Below are 14646 nucleotides of genomic sequence, written 5' to 3' on the forward strand. Positions count from 1 at the left end.
AAAAATATGGCACCTTGGCATATTGAACATTTTTAAGCTGAACGAATTTGAGAAGCAGCATATGCAGGAAGGTCTCTCTGACTTTTCCCTGCCCTTTTCCCCTGAAGCAGGTCGTAAGACTCTCATTGGAGAAGTGCCTTTCCTATACCCAGGGGAAAGAAACATCAGTATCGCCAAGACAAAGGATGCTGAGAAGAACAGAACAAACAGGTCTTGTCAAATGTTCCCCATTTTATTACCCTTACATCAAACTCATCTTTTTGCTCTATCATGTTTCTCTACATCTTTCCATTCTTCAGCAAACCTACTATGCAAACACCCAGGTTTAACCACTCCCTCTAGTCTTCCTTTCCTAAGGAAGGCTCTAGTGTTATGTAAAACGTATAGTACACAAAATTGCATGCATTTCTCTTGTTAATCTGTCTTTTGTTACAGGAGCTTCAGCTGATGAGCTTAAGACAGAAGGAAGTGATATTTTCCCCACTCTATAGGTTGCAGGCCAGGTGTGGTGGCTCACGTCTGTAATCCTAGCACTCTGGAAGGCTGAGGTGGGAGGATCGCTCAAGGTCAGGAGTTCGAAACCAGTCTGAGCAAGAGTGAGACCCCATTTCTACTGAAAATAGAAATAAATTAATTGGACAACTAAAAATATATAGAAAAAATTTAGCCAGGCATGGTGGCGCATGCCTGTAGTCCCAGCTACTTGGGAGGCTGAGGCAGCAGGATTGCTTGAGCCCAGGAGTTTGAGGTTGCTGTGAGCTAGCTAGGCTGACACCACGGCATTCTAGCCTGGGCAACAGAGTGAGACTTTATCTAAATAAATAAATAAATAAATAGGTTGCAGTCAAACAGTGGCTGAGACTAGAGTAGTGTGAAGGCTTCCCAAGGCATGTGACTGGTGGTTGGTACTGGTTGTTGGCTGGAAGCTCCACTGGGGTTGTCAGCTTGAACACCTACCTGTGGTCTACCCTTATGTATGGCTTGGGCTTCCTCACAATATGGCAGCTGTGTTCCAAGAGCAAATGTCCCGAGAGACCAAGGCAGAAGTGAATGCCATTTTTTTCACCTGGTTTTGAAAGTCTCATAGAGTCACATCCTCTGTACTCTGTTGATCCAGGCAGTCACAAAAGGTCTGCCCAGATTCAAGGGGAAAGGACATAGGTCCCCCACTTGATAGGAATTGTGTCACCAACACACTGTAAGAAGAGCATATGGGGCTGGGTGTGGGAACTCATGCCTGAAACCCTAGCACTTTGGAAGGCCAAGGGGGGAGGATTACTTGAGGCCAGAAGTTCAAGAGCAGCCTATGCAACACAGTGAGACTCCATCTCTATAAAGAATAGAAAACTTAGGTGGGTGGGTGTGGTGGAGTGTGCCCGTAGTCCTAGCTACTTGGGAGGCTGAGGCAGGAGGATCTGCCCAGGAGTTGAGGTTGCAGTGAGCTATGATTATGCCACTGCACTCTATACCTGGTGACAAAGCAAGATCCTGCATCCAACAAAAAAATAAATAGAAAAGAAAAGAAGAGCATATGAAATGGGATTTGCTGGTCATCTTTGGAAAATATAATCTGCTCCACATATATCCTAGGACCAATTAAAAATGAATATAATTCCTGTTTCTTTCATTCTGGTTCTAAGGATTGACAAGATCATGAACCTGTGTGAGAACAAAAGGAATGGATTGTGGGAAGGATTGGAAATTTGGCCTGTTATCAATACAGTTTAACTTGCCAGCTTTGTGATTCTGAACTGACATGGCTTTCTACCTTAAAAATAAAAAAGTAGACTCAGATTTGTAGAATTATTGCAATGGATCAAGTCACTAGGGAGTATCTACCACATTCCTTTAACTCCAGACAAAACTGAATTTAACACATTCCAAGGAGATTTTTTTTTCATCCCCCTGCCCAGAATGTACCCATACAAGGAGACTCTTATGTTATTTCTCACTTGTGTGTTCCACGTTCTTCCAAAGAATTCAGGACCTTTAAAACTTTTTCAGTGTTATCAGTATTGATATTTCCCTCATCATAACATCTCACAGTATTGCTAAAACCTAGGTCTGAATGTGAAATATGCAAGCGAATTTTACTCACCTCCATGGACTGAAAACTATGCTTTCAGCCAAAATATTGTTTTTTATTGTCTTAAATGTTTCTCTTTTCTTCCCAGAAAAATCATAATAGTAAATATTCCAGGATGTAATAATTGTAGGACCGCAGTAATAATCTAGGCTGCTTTAACAAGAGAATCTTATGTTCAAAGAAAATTTATGTTTAAAAAATTGACTTTATCAGTCTTTAGTATGTAAAAGCAGATCAAAGCAAAGATGCTCAAGTTTGTGTCTCCCATTCTCTGGATCTTAACCTCAACCCCTGTGGGTCTACCATGGCACTCAACTGTCTACCCCTCTTGCCTTCCTCTCCCTCTACATTGCCCCAAGACCTAGGGTTCTGCAGATCCTGGTTTGAAAATCACTGGTTACTTAGAATTCTGAGAAGATTGTGGAGAATGATCAGGAGGAGGCATATCAAGCACTCTCAGCATATCATTACCATCACTGTCATTATCATTATCATCATCATCTAAAGAAAACACTAAAAACTAAATGTTCATAAGCACTCTGTCCAAAGTTAAGCATAGAATAAGATAAACAGTCACTTCATTCTAAGAGAGCCCAGGCTGACAAGGCACAGAAAACACACACAGGATGAAAATAATCTCACAAATTCATGAGGGGTCATTTTTAAAAAAAATCCATTCTATCTAAAGCACTTACTTTGCCCAGGTCTACAGTTCTAAGAGAAGGGCATGGGGTTAGGAATGGCTGGGCTCCCATCTATGACAAAGTCAAGGAGAAAGATGCAGGAGCTGGTAGGTGCTGGGGGAGACTTCCTTGTTTTAAGCATTGGTTACCTCTCCAGGGATAGCTGGGCCATCAGTGAGGCCTACAAACTTTGGGTTAACGATGATTTTCTAGCCTAGAATGTCATTAAAAGGCAGATTCTGATTCATTAGGTATAGGGTAGGAATAATCTACATTTCTAACAACCATCAGGTAATGTCCTTGGACCACACTTTGAGAAGAAAGGGTCTAGAGAAACATCCTTACCGTGACCGAAGGTGTGTATTTACCAGGCTATGTCTACCTGGACGATACTTGAGGACATCTGTCTCATCCACTGGAAGCTATGACAAATTTGATCTCACAGTTCTTAACAGTGGCTAGACAAGGCTATTTGTTATGGATGGTGGTAGAGTAACAGAAAATCTTATGTGTGTGCGCGTGTTATCAAGTGTATAATATATACAGAGTATAATGCACATAACATATTTGTATATATTTATATAAAAATAATTTTCATCCAGCAAGAATATGTTCTTTCTTATATTATACTATAATACTATATTATTATATAGCATAATTATATATAGTATATAATATTACATATATATAGAATACACTATAACATATTATGTGAGAATTCCACCATTAAAAAAAACTTTCCTGCTAGACTAATGTAGAACAAATTTCACATCGAGGTTTGGAAAAAAAGACAATGTAATCACATAACTTTAGTTCATTCATTTATTCATTAAATCAACAAGCATTTATTCAGTGTCCATTATATCTCAGGTATTAGAAGAGAAACAAGATACTGTCCCTACCCTGGGGTAGGGGATGAGGATTCAGAGTCTAGAAACAAGAAACAGTCATAAATTTCTAGCAGGATGGAAACTTTGATAACAGATACCTTTACTGAAGTTCTCTTTCCACATTGAACAAGAGTCTTGACCCATTATCAAGCCTGAGAAGACATTTTGATTTATAAACACATTTTGAAATGTGTTTATGCAGGTACACAATACAGGTACACAATGAGAGAGAATTCTTGTCCTAGTAAGCATATGATTCCAACAGATGGTTGTCATCTTAATAGAGGGGAATATCTGACAGTGAGAAGCAGCCAGAACTCCTGCTTTGTTCAATCGCTTAACAAAGCCACCAATTCTTGACAACCTACCAGATTGAATCTCCTGTGAAAAGTAACTTTGGTTGTTTTTAAACGTCATATATTTCTTTTTGTTTTTCTGAGGCCCTTTATTCTATATGTTAGTTTGAACTGTGGACATTAGTTTTTTTCTCTCTTGGGTTAAGCAATAGCTTTTGTGAAAAGTCTTGAAAGCAATTGTAGATCGTGTCCACATAATAGCATGTTTCCTCTAAGGAGTTCTGATAAGTTTCAATCTCTCTCTAATTTTCTTAGATCAATAACCAGAAGGTTTATCAAACTCCTCAGGACTGCTTCCAGCACCTACAGAACCTTTGTAAGAATTACCCCTACCCCCACATACAAAAATTTCCTCCAGGCAGTTGAGTTACAAGGAAGACATACCTTCTGCCAATCTGCATGGTGTCAGGGCTTGATTTTATCCTCCAAACAGACTGGACAAGCCCATGTAGTCATCCCAAATCCCCTCAGTTTAGAAGACCTACCTCTAGATGTGACACCAAGTTGGATAAATGCCAACCTAATGTGTACTCCAGATGGCTTGGTGAAGGCTCTCAGGGGACCAGACATTTCAGGCACTATTTAGATAGTCAATAAAAGTAAGCAGAGACAAACTGAAGCTCAATTAAATTTATAAAAATGCTACCAACAGGGCAAACCTGTGAATGGGAATGAGGGGTGAAGGATGTGTCCCAGAGAGCAGGTACCTGGTTTCTTGGGATTTGGGTAGTCTAGGGTAGTCCAACTCAACCTCCATCACCTTTTTAGCTAACTTGTCCTTATCGTGTATGAGAAAGATCTACAACACTGGATAATCCTGCCTACAGAAATTACATAATTTCCCAAAGACACTTCAGTGGACTGACACAGTATGAGTCAGTGTCTTAGTCAGCTCCAGATTTTATAACAAAATATCATAGACTGAGGGGCTTAAACAACAAACATTTATTTCTCACAGTTCTGGAGGCTGGGAGTTTAAGATCAAGGTGCCAACAGATATGATGTCTAGTGAGAGCTCTCTTCCTCGTTTGCAGATGGCCACCTTCTTGCTGTACCCTCACATGGCTGAGAGAGATCATCTCTCTCTTGTTTCTTCTCATAAGGACCCTAATCCTATCATGGGGGCTCCACCCTGGTGACCTCCCAAATGCCCCACCTCCAAATAATATCACATTGGGGATTAACATTTTCAATGTATGAATTTGGGGGAGGAGGGTAAACACTTAGTCTATAGCAGTCAGGAAGCTTCAATATATTTCTGGGGGACAGGAGATAAATGAGGAAACAAATTTGAAAAATGGCCTACCTTGATCGTGATCTAAGCCCTTTCCGATGCTATTTTTCAGAATTGGCACAGGCATGTTTGAGTACCCACTTGTATCCAGATTTCATTTCCATTATATCATTTAATCCTGACAATAATACTTTGAAGTAGGATTTTTTAAAATCTGTGTTTTACAGTTGAGGAAATAGGTTCATAAAAACAAAGTAACTTGTCTAAATTCAAACAGCTAAGTAAGTCATGGGACTGAAATTTGAAGCAACGTCCTTTAGGCTTCAGATCTATTTTCTTAACCATAGAGTGTGGCTCTGAATACAATGCTTGCCTAGGGAAGCTTGGGGACCAATGTAAGAACCAATGCCTGTCTACGGTGTGGAACCCGACCCAACAAGTGTGACCACGGCATACATTCTACTGATACATACTCACTGACTCTCTACCTTTCAGGGCATCCCTTGTTTATCTGTTCAGGTCCCAGGTCTTTTTTTTTCTTTTAAATGTCATTTTGGAGAAACAAATGGGAAGAGTCGGAAGAAACCAATTTGGTTGAATAGTTGCTGTGATATGTAGGACTTCAGGAAGATATGGAAAAGGAGTGTGTCATGTTATGGGATAAAATTTTCTTCTATCTTGGACATCTCTTTGAGTCTTCTTGGAAGATCTTAATTAATTTTTGTTTCCTTGTTTGATGAGGCACTTGTATGTCTTTGGAATGTAACCATGTACCAAGTCTGACCGTGAGGGAGCCCAGTACCAAGTCTGACCGTGAGGTAGCCCAGTTATCTTGAGTTTACACAATAAATAAGGAATCAGAGAGCCTGAATGGGATCCATCCTAGTGCAGTCCACTTCTGACTAGTATCTACTTCCCATGTTTTTCATGCACCCTGGTTCTTGGAGCTCCTACAGAACATTAGGGAATATGTGGGGCTATTTTTTCACTCAGGCTTGTATTGGCAACAAGCTTCACGGTTCCTTCAGAAAAGGATATTTAAGAGGAGTTTGTGGTCAGAGAGCATGTTAGGATATTCCCTATCCCACTCACCCTCCCCTATGACTCAGCCTTAATGAAATACTCAGTGTGACAGCCGTTGACTTCTCTCTCCCTTAGAAGGCATCCAAAGAGCTGAGTAAACACACAATACACATAGCAAAGGAACCATTCAAAGGCATCATCCACTTACAGATTTCTTACCTTAGCTGACCTGTTCTTGTGCCCGAAAATTTGCCTGCGCATGTTACAACTGCAGAACCGGCTCAAGGACGGTGTCCCGTGCGGAGCAGCCCGCATGGGAACCAGGACCCAAGACAACAAGGGGAAAGAGAGGCCTCAGAGGCAGGGCACAGATGGGATGGAAAAACCATATGGTCACTGCTCCCGAGTAATTACTTAACCATCTCAAATGAGGCATTTTGAATGTCTTCAGCAAGGTCATTAGCTGAGTAGGGAGCAAAGGCTTATTTTTAAAGTTTTGACGTAGCCCATGGAATGCTTTGTTCCTAATTTAGAGCACTTGTCCTGAGAGTTCCAAGTCTTCGGCATCTGCTGCCACCCACCACGTGTTTCGCTCACAGCAGGCCAAAATCCACTTGTGCTGAAGGTCCCAGAGCCCGGCAGCTCGGTGGGGAGCCAGCAAGGCCTGGGAGAGAGGTTGTTTGGGGCATAATTTAGAAAGGATCTCAGCCTTTAAAAAAGACATCTGTTTAGATTAATTTCAGTAAGTATTCACTTCTTTCCCCTTTCTGTTGTCAGTGGAATGTCCTTCCTGACCTTCTGAGTTTGGGCTTGCTGGGCTGCGTGAGTGACTTGCTTTGGCCAATGATATGTTAGTAGGTGTGAAGCGAACAGAGGCCTGAATTGAACTTGTGCAGTTAGGCCTGGCTCCTGCACTCTGGGGGTCTGCCATGACAAGTGCTGCTGGGTAGATGCTATTCCTTCTGCTTAAGTTCAGAAAAGCAGGGTGAGAAGACCTGAATCCAGTCCACAGTTTAGCTGTCTCACAGCCTACAGCAGATCCATCCAGCTGAGCACAGCCTAGGTTAGCCAGTCCCCAGATCTGTGATTGCAATTTTAATGCTCATTGTTGGAAGTTATTCGGATATTTGTTACATAGCATTATTGTAGCAAATGCTGACTGACACATGGAGTTCATAATTCACATGTTATTTTTTTTCCTGCACCTAGGTGGAGATTTATGTAAATTAACATGATAGTTTAAAACTCCTTTATACAAGGGATAGAAGGAATTTTAATCAGCTTTAATCTGGAACTCTGAGACTAAAGAAAAGAGTGGCTTGTGATACGGTGGGCCACCCTCTAACAAAAATGACAGCTGTCCCCAAAGTGAACCTGCTGGAGAGCCAGAATCAACAGACACCTACAGGTTCGCAGTAGGGTATTTAAATTAATTGATTCTGGCTCATAAGCCTGGAGAGTCCGTTGAAATCTTCCAGCCCATAAAGACTACCTTAAACATTGTCTAAATAGTTTTAAACTTAAATTAAAAAATTTAGACTTTCAACTACTTTTGAAAAAAAAATCAGAATATCAGGAAATATTGCATCCGCATTGCTCTCTGATAATAAATACGGGAACTAAGTATTTGTTCCCTCCACACTGTTTGCTTTTCAGTTTGTTGAAGTCCCTGTTGTATTCATATTCAGCTGTCTTTGGGTTTTTGTTACTTGCCTTATGCTTTCAAGCACTGATATTTGTGACATCTACTGACCCAACATCCCTTATCCCATTTTAAGGAAACTCACAGAGGTAGAGAAAGGCTCAAGTGCTTAGCTCAGAGTGGAGGCTCAAAAGGGTGACCAGTCATCAGTTTTGCCCAGGATAGTCCTGGTTGATGCCTGTTGTCCTAGGCTAATATATAAATTATAGAGTTGCATGTGGCAGTTGACACTGGCTTTCAGCTGGGTCTGTCAACTGGGCCACCTCTGGGCCACCTTTCAGCTGGGTCTGTAAATTGGGCCACCTCTCATGGTTTCCCTGTGTGGTCTGGGCTTGCTCACAGTGTGGTGGCTTCTGAGTAGTGAGAATTCTTATATGGGGGCTCAGAGGGTCCCAGGATGCAAGGCAGAAGCTGTATCTATAGCCTTGTTCTATTTAGCCTTGGAAGTCACACAGCATCACTACTGGCTCCTTCTATTGGTCATAATCCTGCCCAGACTCAGGAGGGTACATAGACACCACCCAGTGCTCAATGACTAGGTAGGGGGTGGCAAAGCTAAGACTAGAGTCAAGACTGCTTACTCTATCCAATGTTATTAATAATTCTTCCATACAAAGAAGACCTGTGTGACTCCGTTTCCCGTCACCTCTCCACTTGACAATATAATCTGTGAGAATCTATGTATTCTAAGAGAGCTAAGCCATGCATGGTCTTCAGAAGGTCTTGTAAAATCTTGGAATTATGTGCAAAATCTGTGTGTGTGTGTGTGTGTGTGTGTGTGTGTGTGTGTACTAGTAAGAGTTCTCTGTTGCAGACATAGTTTAAACATTTATTAAATGGCATTAGATAGCTCACAGCATCTCTGAAAGGGCCTAAATATCAGTCTTGGAAGCTGCACAGCTAGGAGCAACTCCAAGGTTACACTGAAAAGTGTTTTGGGGAAGACCCTAGTGTCCCAACTTCTGGACAGAGTCACTGTTCCTCATCTAGCTGCCACACAGGATGATGTGCCAGAACCTCTGCCCACTGCTGTCTCCGAAATTATCAGTGTCTTTGCCTCCAACCTAGCCAGGGTAGATCTGGGAAGTGCCTGCTTCTGAATGTCATTTGCTTCCAAACAGATGTCTTATGTATATATACCTCAATAGTTGATTCTAACCATCCCTAGCTGCAACTCTGGGAAGTGAATTTCTAGAGTCTACTTGGGGGATATGCAGATCAATAAAGTGGAAAAATCCTCAAACATAAGAACAGTGTTTATAAGGTGCTAGAAGGCAAAAAGCATGAAGAAGTCCACTATGTGAATGTGTACACGTGCGTGATTTTCTGTATCATGGGCTTCCAGTTTTCATCAGAATATCAAAGAGGTCTCAAATACCCACATACTGAGAATTACTATCACATGGACTCCCCTTGTATACACACACATCTGTGTGTTTGAGTCCATTTGTTTATATAAATCTACTTTTCAGAATCGAGAAATGTGAGGTCCAATTATCTCTATCCTAATATAACCAATTAGTAAAAACCAGATGAATATTGGAGTGGACTGGGGTTTTTTTGTGTTTTTTTTTTTGAGTGGTATTTTTGTTCCATTATTAAATCTCTGTTTTGTGTTCCTCTTTGGGATAATGGCAAAGGACATAGTTCACTAAAGCCTTGATTAACAAGGATATTGATTTTAATAGCTTTTGTTTGTTTGACTTATGCTCAGAGAATAAAATAACAAAAGTCATAGAAAGTTTCCAATAAGGATTTGGTCTAAAAATATGAAAATGTTCTAAAAAATTTTAGGGGTGGCTTAGAGTAAGAACACATCAGCTAACTTTCTAAAGTTTCTAAGAGTTGATATAGAAGCAAATTCCTTGGAGACTCAATAAATGCTTGACTATACAAAAAAAAAAAATCAGCTTTTCTCACTATGTCATGAGGGATGGCAGGAATGTAAAGTAAAGCATTTTGGGAAATTCCACACATCATATAGGAATAGAACTTAAAGGAATCTCAAATCTAAGGCACAGAGGGAGTCTTTTGTGCAAGAACAGCAAACTCATAGCAGTGAATGAGCTGGAATTGAGAACTTCTGATTCCCACGGTTGTCCTTTCATCTAAACACCCTCAGGAAGGCTTGTAACAAAGACTTTGTACCAGTTAGTTACTGCTATGTAACAAACCACCCCAAAATTTTGTGTCGAAAAACAAAACCATGTATTAATGCTTATAAATTTGCAGATTGGCTAGGTAGTTCTGCAGCTTTGGGTCAGCTCTGCTACCTTAGCTGGGCTCACTCCTGCATCTATTCAGTCGCTGGTGGCTAAGTGGCTTAGCTACTTCTGGTTAGGCTCTAGCATATATCTGGCGCTTCAACTGGGAAAATGAGGTCAACTCTATTTCATGAGGTTTCTCATTCTCTGGCAGCCTATCGGAGGTCTTTTCTAATGGTGGTATCAAGATTCCCAAAGATAGAGTCCTAGTCTGGGAACTGGAATAATGTAGCAATCTCACTCAATTAGCCAAAGCCTGTCTTAAGGCCACCCAGATTCAGGGTTAGGGAAGAGACATCACCTCTCGGTGGCAGGATCTGCAAAGTCACATTACAAAAATACAGGGAGGCTATGAAGAATTAGTGCCATTTTTGCAATCAGTCTACTACAGGTTAATTAATTCATTCAACCTTTATTAATTGTTGTGCATTATACCTAGCCCAGTGCTACTATAAGACCTGGGGATAAACTAGAGAATAATAATTGATCTTACACTTACTTCTCAGTAAAAAATATGTAATCAAAACATCTGTTTCCTTAGGCAATTTGGTGACTAAGGGTCATATTTTTATATCATGGTCCAGAAAGCCATTAGTCCTTAAATTTGATATTATACCTTCTATTAAAAAAAATCACATAGAAATTCAGGAGTAATTTAGGATGCATAAATTAAAATTGGCTTTGGTGAGAATAATTGACTTCTCAGAGGTGCGGCCAACAGGGAACTGTCAGGCTAGATGAGTTTTTACACGTCTTAGAGAGAAATTGGAGCTCTGAGTGCTAAATTTAGCTTACAAGGATATCATACATACATTTGACAACTTGAAGGTCTTTATATTATAGAGGGAGTTTTTGCCATTTCTACCTGATATTTTTCTATCTAATTGCTATGAGAGTGAGGCTATAGAGTGTCTCCAAACAATCAAATGAGCCACTTCATTTCTAGACTTTGATTGGCTACTTTCACCAGGAGACTGACAGTAAAATCTTCATATTATCCAGATGCAAGGCCTGGGTCTGGGTAACATCAACTGTGTTCTTCAGGAAAATAGTTAACATTTTTCAAAATATACCAAATAGAAACTGAGTAACTCTTCTGAGAGAACAGCCAAAATGCTAGATAAAATAGAAAACAAAACAAAACATTTTCTTAAAGATAATGATGAGATAAAAAGATAGCAAGTAACTTTCAGGCCAAAAATCTAAGAGTAAGCAAGAATCCAAAAAGAGAAAGTGAGAGGTAAATAGAACAATGAAGACAATTTGTCCTGAGATTGTTTACCTATCCAGACAAATTTGAACTTCAATTTTGATGGCCTCTTGTGACCAATAAAAATGAAAGTCTAAGAGTCCCTTTAAATCAGAAAGTCTAACAAAAGTCCCTTTGACCATTAAGCTGTTACAGAACAGTGTTCAAAATTTGAATAAAGAAAAACCGTAAGTAATCCTAACACTATCTTTGTTATAGGGCTTGCAAAGAAAGTTCCTTTGATTCTCAGCTGGGGGAAAAGTTTTCCCAAAGAGGCTATATCTATAAACTGGCCTCACAAGATTTGTCATCTGTAGAATGGACTATCACAAACATTAGTAGTCTAGAGACCTTAAAAAAATAAATACTAAAGGGATCACAGTTGGATACTCCTCTAGGCACCATATAGAACAAAACACCAATTCATTCTGTCAGAAAATATAATACTTCCATCCTACATCTCAGATAATGGTCATAAATAATTTTTTCAAGGAAAATAAGTATTATACAGTAAAAGTTATGCACAGAAGGACACAAAGCACTGTAAGCAAGAACCAGCAGAAACCAACCTGTAAGGCTGACTGACATATATAAAACAACTTACCATACATAAATTTAAAAAAAAGACAAGTAGAAGTAATTGTCTGCAAACAGAAAACTATAAAAAGTGACCTAATAATTTTAGGAGAATACTAAATAAAACATCTAGAAATAAAAATATGCAAGAGCTAAAATAAAAAACCCAAACAACTCAATAGATGAATTTAACAACAAATTAGACACAGCTGAGAAGAGAATCAATAAATTAGAAGATAGGTCAGAAGGACTGGGAACTATTAATAGGAAGAGAGCTGAAAATGATAGTTTACTCAGAGGCCATTATAAAGTCAATGTGTTGAATGGGACAAGAAGGAACTTGGGAAGAACAGAGAGGATTTCAGAGGCCATGGGAAGGTTGTAATAGCTAACTTAACAAATGTGGTTATCTGATCTCCCTTGGGTTATTTGGGGCTTAGGCAAGTAGTAAATAAGATAAATAGCATAGACAATGGCCCTCTTTCCCCAGAATTGGAATTCAGCACATGATAACATAGATTAATTGAATATACTGGGCCACAGGCCACCATGGGGCATTAGAATAGAAAGGGTAGTATATGGCATTAAGCATATTCAGGCGAAAATTCAGGTATGCCTAGCTCTTAGAAGCAAGATAAGGGCAAATTTGGGAATATGCCCAGCCAACGAATGAGACAGCTCAGAAATGTTAGGGGGCTAATGCCCCAGAAGAAAGCCTCAGCCAATGAGCAATGGGATTGCTGAGTAAATATCCCGAATTCTCTAGGTCTTGGTAGGTTTATCGTGAGGGATACACCACGAGTCTTTTTGAGGATGTCCAGTGGGACTGAGCTCTATTGCTCATAGTGATAATCTGTTTATCAAAATAACTTTCTGTGGCTTTCTTCACATCCTTGCCTCCTTTGGAAAAAAAAATAGAAAAAAAGAAACAAGGGAAGAAAGGAGGAAAATAGAATAAATCAACTGGGAGTTGAGAGATATTTTAGGGGCAGATTTTTAATTTGTGATAATCATATACAGGGAGATAAAAAGATAGGGGAAGTGGTTCTGAGAGACTTTGTAGTGCATTGTGAATCAGTGTTAGCTTGGCATTTTATATAGAAATTTTAGTACAAATTTATCTCCCAAATAAACCACTTGGACTCATAAACTGCCTCTCAGTCAGATATTGGCTATATCCTAGGTCCAAAAACTTGGGGTTGCCCTTTGCTGCACGTAAGTTGGGAGCGAGTATAAAGATGGCAAATGCCATTTGATGCTGAAAACATTTTGCTCCAGTCTGGAGTTTGTGTGTGTGCGCATGCGCGCATGTGCAGACGCATGTGCGCGCTCTCCTAGCATTAGCATTGCCGTGATAAAAGGCAAGTAGACCCTTCCTTCTCTTTCTGCGTTGGGGTGGGGACACACAGTACGACTCATTCTGAGTGGGTAGCCTTAAAGAGAAACTTGTCTGGGCATGGTTATCACCAAGAAACCTGCGCTTTTAACCTGACCGAGCCCATGGCAGAATCAGTGCCTGGAATATGGCAGATGTTTATTAAATATATGTTGACTGAATGTATTAGTGGAAAAATGTTAATATAGGTGTTATTTATAGCCTCTCCCAGTGGAAGGATAAATCTAGTTTTGCCTGCTTAGTTTGTGAGCCTTCGAGGGGCTGAATTAGGCTACACCAAACTGTTCTGGAAGAATAAAATGATTCACATTGGAAGTAAAAGGATTACTGAAAAGGTTAAAAAAGGGTAAAGAAAATAGAGTAAATCCAGAGATGAGTGGAAAAAGGACAGCAGCTGCATAGACTGTGTTTTGAGGGAGGTTTGGGTAGCACTATCACAGGCAGAGGGAGAACGAGAAGGAAAAACAGTTTTAAGAGACTTTGTGGTATGTCATGAGTCAAATCCTACTTTGATACTTTTTATGAGTTTCAGTACAAATTTATCTCTGCTTTTCAACTATTTTTCTGGTGTTGGACTATTTTTACTTTGAATACAAGGCTGCCTGGAGATTGGGCTTTCTATTGATTTTAAATAAATTAATGTACAATCATAGGTTCTTACAGAGCAGGTAGTTCTTGGAAAGAAAAAATATGATATTCCATTGATTCTAAGATATGCTTTTGCTTTTAAACTTTCTGAAATTGTATTGGATGCCTTTATGTTTGATGAGGAGTCATAGTTTAATCAGCAAGATATTTTTTTTCCATTGTTTTTGGTATGTTTCTTATTGACACATTCAATTTCTTGGTTGGGCATGGTGGCTCACATCTGTAATCCCTGCACTTTGAGGAGCTGAGGTGGGAGGCTTCCTTGAGGCCAGGAGTTTGAGACCAGCCTGGGCAACATAGTGAGATCTTGACTCTACAAAAAATGAAAATAAAAAAAATTAGCCAGGTGTGATGGTGCATTCGTGTAGTTCTAGCTACTGGGGAGGCCAAGCTGGAAGGATTGCTTGAACCCTGGAGTTTGAGGCTACAGTGAGCTATGATTCCCACCACTGCACTCTGGGTTGGTGACAGAGTAAGAGCCTATCTCAAAAAAAGAAAACATTCTTAACAATATAAGTTAGATAACATGTTATGTAATT

The sequence above is a fragment of the Microcebus murinus genome, chromosome 16 (assembly GCF_040939455.1).
Source record: "Microcebus murinus isolate Inina chromosome 16, M.murinus_Inina_mat1.0, whole genome shotgun sequence".
NCBI lineage: Eukaryota > Metazoa > Chordata > Mammalia > Primates > Cheirogaleidae > Microcebus > Microcebus murinus.